At 35.6% G+C, this 9,630-nt stretch overlaps 1 long non-coding RNA gene across 2 annotated transcripts; it reads left to right on the top strand.

Annotated features, from left to right (window-relative positions):
- Positions 1-330: 330 nt before the first annotated feature.
- On the top strand, positions 331-3,067 carry LOC137848428 (uncharacterized). Of its 2 annotated transcripts, none has more exons than XR_011091346.1 (3): positions 331-382; positions 1,140-1,252; positions 2,444-3,067. It is a non-coding gene; the product is annotated as an uncharacterized lncRNA (long non-coding RNA). The 2 variants fall into 2 exon arrangements; XR_011091345.1 differs by lacking the exon at positions 331-382 and adding an exon at positions 400-812.
- Positions 3,068-9,630: the final 6,563 nt, after the last annotated feature.

Raw genomic sequence — 9,630 nt, forward strand, 5'->3', positions numbered from 1 at the left:
CTACCTGTGCCTCCATGACAGAACATATGCTAAAGCAAAAAAGAGGCATCCAGTCCCAGTGACAGTCCAGGCAAAGGGTGAATTCCTGCTTGGAAATTCCTGCTTGGTATTGGAAACACAGAGGAGGATCTACAAGACTCTGTGCTGCAGTTCATTTTACAGTCATTTATACACACTGAACTAGCCCATGTGTTCGCTCAGGCATAGGCCATTACCAGAAGTAATCTCTTGCAGGGAGAGTATGAGCACTGTATGAATATTTCAAAAGCTGTGTTGGTGCTAGCAGGTATGTATAAATGGAGATCAGTTCTTCCACTGTGACTGCATGGCCTTCTCAGAGAAACTTAGAGCAATGATCAATCAGCCAGGGACAGCTGTAGAGGTAGGCTGTCAGGGAAGTTCCTCAAACCTCTTCCCCTTATTATTAGCCTCTCCCACCTCCCACTTCTTCCTTTAGAGCTGGGTAGAATCTTTCTCTTTGGGCAGAATCTTTCTCTTTTCTTTGAAAACACAGTAACATAAAAAGCTTTGAATTTAACCTATCAAATGCTAGACACAGGAAAAGAAGAGCTAATAGTCAAACTGCTTGTGGTGGTACCCCTGACTATCTTACCAATATGAAGCCCTGAAAAGGCAGGCCCACTACAGTTTTTTTGCTGAGAGAACATCTGAGATGTCAGGGGATAGTGACTGTTTCAGGGACACCAGTTCCTCCCATCATTAGCATGTGGGCCAACATGTTCCCCAACTTCCTACTGGCAAAGAGGCCTGAATCTTCAAGGCTTTCCATCTCTGCTCTGCCAGTTTTCTGGGTCTGTATTTGGATTTTTGCTGCAGAGAAATTTTGAGCTGTGTCTTCTTCATACTTGCAAACACTAACAGAAATGTTGGTGGTACTTTTTTTTTTTCTTTATTGGAGACTTTTTAAGTATGTAAGGATACAAAATCAGTAAAATATTGTAGAAAATATGTGGGTTTGGTACTTGAATAAAAATGACTCTTTATACTAATACTAAAAACAGCCTTTTCACGTTCTATGAAATGTTTAACAATATTTTTAATAGACTATTCATGTTAGTAACTTCAAAATTTCCAAATAATAAATAGTGCTGCATATAGCTTCACTTCTTCCTTTACAGTGAACTTGTCTCAGCCAAATTTTTTAGCCACAAGGAAGTAATTTTCTCCTATTTCAACATTCCATGCCTCTTCTCAGAAGTCTCTTTGGGTTTCAGTTGGCTTGAAACTGGAGGTAAGGCTGGGTAGATTTATTCCAACTTAGGCAGTGCATTTTCACAAGAGGTACTTGGATAAGAGCCCAGTGGAGAATGTAAGTACAAGAAGCTCAATACCACTGCTTGGAACAGTATTTTAGAAGTAAGTTATTATGCTGGTGTCCAGATAAAACAATTACCTGAAGATTTAAAGGCAGTAAGCCATAGTAAAGCTAGAGTAAACAGAGTAACTCAATGGCGCTATTAACTGTCACTCTGGCATATGGCATTGTTAAGACAGACTATAAGATGACTTGATTAATGGAGAGAGGAAACATAGTATATGTGTGAAGTTTGCATAGGTTTACATGTTTAATACATTAATTTAAAATTAAATAATATTACAGGATTGGATACTAGCTATCTGCTGGTAAAAATTGAGATAAAATATTGTTATAAAAAAATTGTTGGTAAACTTTGAGATAAAATAACACAGGCTGCATTACCAGGAATCCAACATTGTTAACAAAATGAGGAGGTTCTAAAGAGCTACATGTGGAAGTCTGAACAGACTTCTGAAATAATTTCTAACAGGATGCTAAGTCACTGGAATTAGTCATTAATATGACTGTTTTCCAGGGTGTTTTAGTTATTATCTTTGCTGAAGAGAATCTAAGAGAAATAATCAACTTTGGGGAAGGTTCCTGCTCACATTGAAAGTTTCCTGGAGAGGTATTACAACAAGACCAGCAATAATTTTCTCCTTAGTGGCTAAGCAATGCATAAATGTACATGTCATTCTGCCTCTGCAGGCAAATGAAACTTTTAGAAAGATTTGTTTAAGAGTTGGATATAAACTGTATGGTAATAACAAATATTTTTCTGTTATTAATGTCATTGTTTCATTTGATATTTGTTTCTTTTGACATTCCACATTGATTATTGTCATTGTATCCATTGACAAGTGACACTTTGCTACTATTGTATATTTTGCCAGGGTACACAAAAAGTGATTAATTAACTGAGAGCTTCTAATCAGGTATTTAAGGAAAAAAAAAAAAAAAAAAAAAAAAAGAACTGTGAAACATGTAATAATACCATAATTAAAAGTTAGTGAAAGGGCATGAGAACTATATTAGAGCTCAGATTTGTTTATTATAACAACATGCAGCTGCTTAACAAAAGCATTTCCTCTGCTGCTACTGCTTTCTGCTGCTTTTTCCTCTCAGACTTCTGCTTTGATGTTGAAGTTAATTTCCTGATGAGAGAGCCTAGCAGTGTGGAGTGGGTACAACAGCTGTGGGAAGGAAAGACCCGCCAAAGCACTCTCCACAGCAGAGGAGTAACTCATCCCCTACAGTGGTCTAACCTGAGACCTCTTTCTACTCCCTCCTACAGCAATTCCTCCCCATACCAGGACCCAGCCAGGACCAGCAGTTCCATTGGGAAGGAGCTGAGGAGCCTGGCAGCATCTTACAGCCAGGCAATCCCACAATGCCAGCTAGGAGCAGGGTAACCAGGGACAAGTAAGGACAGCCCCAGAACCATGCACCTGCAGGAGGACAGGGCCAGGCCAGGTCATGGCTAAGCCCAGTTGAGCAGGGCTCATGGCTGAGCCAGCCTGTGGGAAGCTGGAGTCCAGAGGCTCCAGGGCTGGCATGGGGACCTGGGGCAGGTGGGGGATCCCTGGGCAGGCTCAGCAGGGACAAACAGGGCTGTCAGAGCCTTTCAATATCCAGCACCTGCTATAAAGTCTAATAATACATGACTCTTTTCAATAAAAGTCACTTAGGATTTCTTAAAGCTTTTTGAAGACCATTGTTACAGCAAAAGAAAAAAATAAATTGCTGTGTCTGCTCCATCTTTGGTGTCTGTCTTGAGATCTTTATTCAGCTGTGGAAGCACCAGCTCCTTCACTAAACTGAACTGGAGTTAAATTGAGGTTTATATGTGAGCCTCTTTGACTTTTATTTTCAGTAATTAGCAATTGCACCAGAACTGAAGTATTAAAATAACAATGAAACCAGATGGCTGGTTTTAGATGGCCTAGTAACTAGGGAAACCTTACTTTTCTGTATTGACATTTGCATGGATGGAAACTCGTTTTTGTTACTATAGCGGAGTTCCCATTCAAAAACAGAAATTTTATCCTCAGTGATTTCAGTGGTAGCTGAGGAAAAAGATGAAAATGGAGAAACTATATAGCAGATGTTATAAAATATTCCCAAATTTCACAATCTGAAGTCTTCCACCCAGCTGTTACTTTGTTTTAAGCATCTGTTAGCAAAATAAGATATTAACGTTGTGTTAAGCAATGAATCATTGAGGAAGCTTTCTTGACATTATAAACTGCTTCTTTTCTTGTTAACAAGACTAGAACTGAAGAAATTTAGTTTACTCAAGGACAAGTGACTATTCAGATAAAAGGAAGTTGTAAAAGATGTAATGTTAAATTGGTTACACTTAAAACAGAATTTTACTACAGGACTAATAAACTACATTCCTGCATTTCATTTTGTCCCTCTGACACCCTCTCCTACATGTGCTCATAACATGAACAAAGGAAATACAAAAGCAAATACCCCATCTTTTCTAAGTCCTCCCTTCTACCATTCCAAGTTACGCTGGAATATTCACTGTCATCCAAAACTCTGAGGAAAGTGTTGTTAACTCATTTGTTATGCTTTCTCACCTGTGTGGGTCCATTGACTGTAATCTGGTTGAAACCTTATTGCTAAGATAATTTTCTGGCTTGTCAGTTAGACTTTCATCTTCATTTGAATAGCTCTAGTTGATTCTTTGCTTCCCCACCAAACTGGGGGTATATTTCTATTTTTCCCTCTTTGTTTACTTGTTTTGACCTATATGATCCCCCAGAACCATTTCTTTGAGTCACTATAGTTCAAGCAATATATAAATTTAATAAAGAATAGATGGCACTATTCTGCTACCAAAAATAAATAAATATAATAAACCAAACTAAACTAAAATAAAATACGGGATTGCTCACTGTATCCTCAATTTTTTTACATGTTGATCTGAACAAACGACTACATTAATGATGAAGTCATATTCTTGTCCTTGGGTGTTCCTCTAGACACCAAGCTGCCAGGAAATGGAAACAGTATTATTATTATTATAATTAAAGTAAATAAATTGGTTTTATTATCTCTGGATACAGAAAACTAAGACATGAGTAATTTTTTAAAGTATTATGTGAAGATTGTAGGACCATCTCTGTACATTTTTCTCAGCCCTCACACAGCTACGATGGCATATAAAACCTGGTAATATGGTAAAAATAAAATGCTGGAAAAGTATGTTTAAGAGATACAGAGAATTATGTTTATGTTCTATGTGTTTATAGTTGGGATCTTAGAAGTTAGCAAACATAATACTTTAAATATTAGTGAGCAAATATAAAAAATGTGCCAAGGGAAACAGAACATAAATATTATATTCACTTTTAAGAAATGATTTCTGATTTTTAGAAAACAATAAAAACTAATCTGTTAAGAATACTGATCATTTGATGACTAAAGGAAGGGCTGTTGACAATATGTTTTTCAGAATTTTAGAACTGAGGTGAGAAATACAGAATAGATATATTTATTTATACACTGAAATTAATTCTAATATTCCTTTTGTATGAATTAACTTCTGCAAACAGAAGCAGAAAGAGGATTGTCCTGTCCCACAAATACCACTGGCTTGCTATTTGCTATCTGATAGTGGAAACCAAAACTAGGGTCAATTTTAACCTTTTACTGAGATGAACATTTCTGGATATGCACCTTGCAATGTTGTAGTAAAGGAAGATAACCTAATCATCATGACTCACAAATAAACATTTTTAGCTTTACATAGAATTTTTTAACATTGAGATATTATTAGAACATTAAGATACTATTAGGACTTTAGATTACAATGAATCATCAAATCCAAAGTGATGGGGGTGCTATTGAACAGGCTGCTGAGGATCCTCTGTTCCAGGAAATCAGTTCACAAACTCAATAACTGAGTGCAATGGGGATCACTCATTCCTTCAGAAACTGTTTGCATTACAAAGAGATGCCAATTAATTCTTAGAATAAATTCTAAGCTGTGTGTTTAGGCAATACAAATACTGTGTGGACATATTCTAATATTGCCTAAGTCTACCTGCACATTGCAGTTGACCACCACTAAATTCAAAGCCCTATTTTTTCTGCCTTGTTAATATACAGCAGCAGTGATATCACGAGAAACTACCTTTTTCATAGACACCTTTTCCAGCTGCCTGTCTATTTCAATTCTTCATTTTTATTCATATAAAGAAAATGTGATGAATTCAAGCTAGAGAACTCCACTCTCATATTTTCTCTTGCTGTCTGGTTTCCTGCCTAGGTGTTCTACTCCGTAGTAATTAAAATCTCATATCACACTCATGTATATGTATCATCTATTTTGATAGGAATGATCATGAGATTGTATTCCCCTAGCTAATCCTGAGAAGATATGCTGCTTTTCTGAGAACACCGACAAGGAGTGTTAGAAGGCAGTTACACCTACAGAACTTAATAAGGCTCCATCTTGTCATTTTTATTAAATGTACACACTAATGCATTGAAGTCCTAATAAGGACACTTGAATGGACATGTTGATAATCTAACATGGTAATGTTGTCCAGATCTGCTGGACATAGATATCAACTATGCCTTCTTAGCATTGTTTAGCAAAGACAAGTGCTTGGAGACCCCAGTCTAGACAAGTAGTTTTAAGCTGGTTTAATCACCAATAGAAACAACACAGCCTATACTGAGGAAGAACAATCACAAAATATTTTTCATGTTTTCATATATGAGTATTGTCTGCTAGTAAAATTATTTGCAGGTAGCTTCAAATACTTGGTGAAATACTTGGAACATTGGATGAAAAGGATTCATTTCTCATTTCTTTAAAAATAAATAAATAAATAAACAGGAAAAAGAGATACTTTTGCATCTATCAACATCTAAATTATCTAAAAGAATAACTTACAGACCAATATGTTACATGCAACATCTTGTAATTATAAAGAATTTGATTGTTATTATATTATTTTTCATATTGAGTGTTTTGGATTTGTGGTTAAAACCGAGCAGATAACACACCAGTGTTTTGGCTGTTGATGGAAGGTGCTTACACACCATCAAGGCTTCATTCCTCTGTCCTCCCCTACCCCCAAAGCCCCCAGCCAGGAGGTTGGGGATTCACAAGGAGCTCAGAGGGGACACAACCAGGACAGCTGACCCAGACTGGTCAAAGGGATATGTGTTATACCGTATTGTTGGTATACCAACAATACTGTATTGTTGGTATTGTTGTGCCCAGCAATGAAAACTGGAAGTAGAAGAAAAAGGAGGAGAGCTGGTTTGGGCTTCCAAGATAGCCATTGCTCAGAGAGTGGCTGAGCATCAGCCTGCTTCTGGGAGATAGTGATCCATCACTTTTTTTTTTCTTCCTTCACCTATTAAATTTTCTTGATCTTGACCTGCAAGTTTTTCTGCTTTTGTTCTTCATATTTTCTCCCAATTCCATTGGGCAAGGGGTGGAGTGAGTGCTGTGAGAGAGCCACCTGTGTGGGTGCTTGGCTGCTGGATGATGTCAATCCACCACATCAAGAAAAAATATTGGAATGTTACGTAGACTCCATGACTCCAGCTGGGTGAATTTTATGGTGGGCGTATTGATCCAGACAGCACCCAGTTGTTTTGAATCTTGCTACTTTAGGCAGAAGCTCATTATCCAGCCATAATTAGTAAAAGTGACCAAGATAACAGTCTGCACATTGAGAAAGAATTGGCTGTTAGTCATCTCTTGTGAAAAGCTCCTTCAGATCTTTGCAGAGATTTTCCTGATTATCCAGATATGAAATTTCTTTTGATTACAGTGATTCTGTACCAAAACCATGAATGTGAACTGGAAAAGAAAAGAAAAAAAAAAAAAAGTCCTGTTTTTTTTTAATGAGAGACAACCTTTTGGAAAAAAAAAAAAAAAAAAGGTGTACATTTCTGTCTGAAAATCATCTTAGCTCATTTAGTTGTGTAGTTTTCCCAGACAAAATAATTGCAATAAACTGGAGTCTGGAGTAATTCTTTAAAGTGGAGAGATAAATCTCTTAGGAGCCAAAATAGCCACAAGATTTCTGTTTGTGTGTGTGTGTGTATTTAAAGAAACAGATCCCAGATCACATTATTTGTCTGAAACTGGTCTTAGTTAATCATTCTTTTTTGTTTTACATGGGGTAAGATTAACTTTTAAATTTAGACTTCTAGGTATGCAATATACTTAGGCAAAACTTCTTTTCAGATTTCATTGAAGATAAAAAAAACCCTAATGGGAATTTGCATTTTAGACCAAAATTTATGTAAAGGTATAAAGGTGTTTTAGGGAAAACTAAAGGTATTTATTACTAAAAAAAAAAAAAAAAAGTTTTGACAGAAAAGTTTAGCTAGTCTGCAATTCACTACTTTATTGGGATTTCTTTTCTCTCTTCAGAGTTATTTATTTTTACTTTTTGATACTAATAATGTGGAATCTCTCTCAGCTTCATAATTGAAAAATGAAAACAGGAAGTATAATGGTATCAAAAATAGTAAAAGTTTTTAATTTAACTCCCCATTTGTTCCTTTTTTTTTTTTTTTTTTTTGTATTGAAGATACCAGTTATATTTCATAATCCATGTGAATTTTGTTTCATTATAATTTTATACTATAGACTGTACAGGTATATACTATAGGTGTAGTTCATAGGAGTTTATAATACTTGCAAAATCTTATCATTTGAGAGCAATCATTTGATTTATAAGCTGAAAATAAATTTAATGTCAGCCACTGTCCTACCTTCAAGTTGCCTGGTCTTTTCACATGAGGTCCTGTGTGGACAAGAATGAGATCAGTGATGGATTTTACCATCCTTTTTTATTGAGCATAGCCTGTGCTTGCAAAGTTAGAATGACAAAAAGGAACATGGTTAGAACATTTCTAGGATGATTTGCTATTGAAATACTATCAGATATTCTCATTCCAAATAGAGTGAAGTGACTTACTCTGTAAAGTCTCCTTGTCTGCAGTAACAGAACCTCTTTTCTGCTGAAGGTTATCTTTGTGTCTCACGGGAGACAATGATATTATTTTGACATTGTGTAAAATTCATTATTTCTCAATTATGGCAGCAATCCAGCATATTTATTTCATCTGGGGGCTTTGCTAATGTCTTTAGAGGTGTGTAACTTTGTGCTTAATTTTTATGTATACCACACTTAAAAGGAGACTTCAGTTATCATCTAAAAATCTCTAACATATTCTGTGTCATCAGATTCTTTTTGCTAATGGAATAAATTGTTTTTGTAAATACTATTTTTCATCTATACAACCTCCTATAAACATCAGCCTCATTAAAACAAGACTGACTCAAGTCCTGTCCATCAGTTCTGTTTAGTAAGCTAGAAGAACTTTATCAGATTTTTTCTGCTTCTTCTCTGTGAGAATTCCTTCTAGATGATGACAAAGACAATGCAGAAATTTTTATATTGCCTTTTCATATGTAAGTAAAAATGAATGCTACCTCGAAAATTAATGGTATGTGGTACATAATTCTATCAACCATAAGGTTATTGTGCTTGAATATTTTAAGAATTTATTTGTTTCTGGTTTGTAGTGATGAAACTATCGTCTTCTGTTTTGGTTTGGTTTTAAGGCAGGAAGTGAGGAGGTGGTATTTTAGAAGAAAATATCTCAATATGACAGAGTGAACTCTGAAGCTAATGATCATTTTTATGATTATGAACTACTGTGGCAGTACTTCAGCGAGGTGTGTTATTTCTTGAACTGTTTCATCTGTATTTCCCAAGACAACACAGGGATCTATTTTCATTTAAAAATACAAATGGGAACCACAAAAGTAAATAGCCTTTCAGGTAGACAATTCTGTTTTGAGATTACTTTTGTCAGATTTCCCTCTTTTTATCTCTTATTGCAGGATTAAGAAGGTGTTTCAAGCTTTAGCTGGTTTTGTATACAATGAATCATTGTATATTGTGTGTACTGTGAAAAGCCTCGAGCAATAGCTGAATATAACATGAAATATTTCTTTAATGTTTTCATTGTTTTTCATTGGTGTTTCCTTGAAATATCCATCATCAAACATACATTGTTTTGATTACTGAAAGACACAAATATCCAGAAAACTTTGGTATGATGATTCATACTGCAAGGATAAGTAGATATTTCCACAGGCTGTCTGCTATTCTATACCTAGCAATAATGTTTATATATAGAAATGAAATTCTGTGTATTCAGCTTCTGATTTAGTGTTTCAGAACTGGACAAAAATTAGCTACAAAATAAACTGCCATGTCTTCCTGGATGCATCTTGAAAATGGAAAAGCAGGTGA

The sequence above is a fragment of the Anas acuta genome, chromosome Z (genome assembly GCF_963932015.1).
Source record: "Anas acuta chromosome Z, bAnaAcu1.1, whole genome shotgun sequence".
NCBI classification, from domain to species: Eukaryota; Metazoa; Chordata; class Aves; order Anseriformes; family Anatidae; genus Anas; species Anas acuta.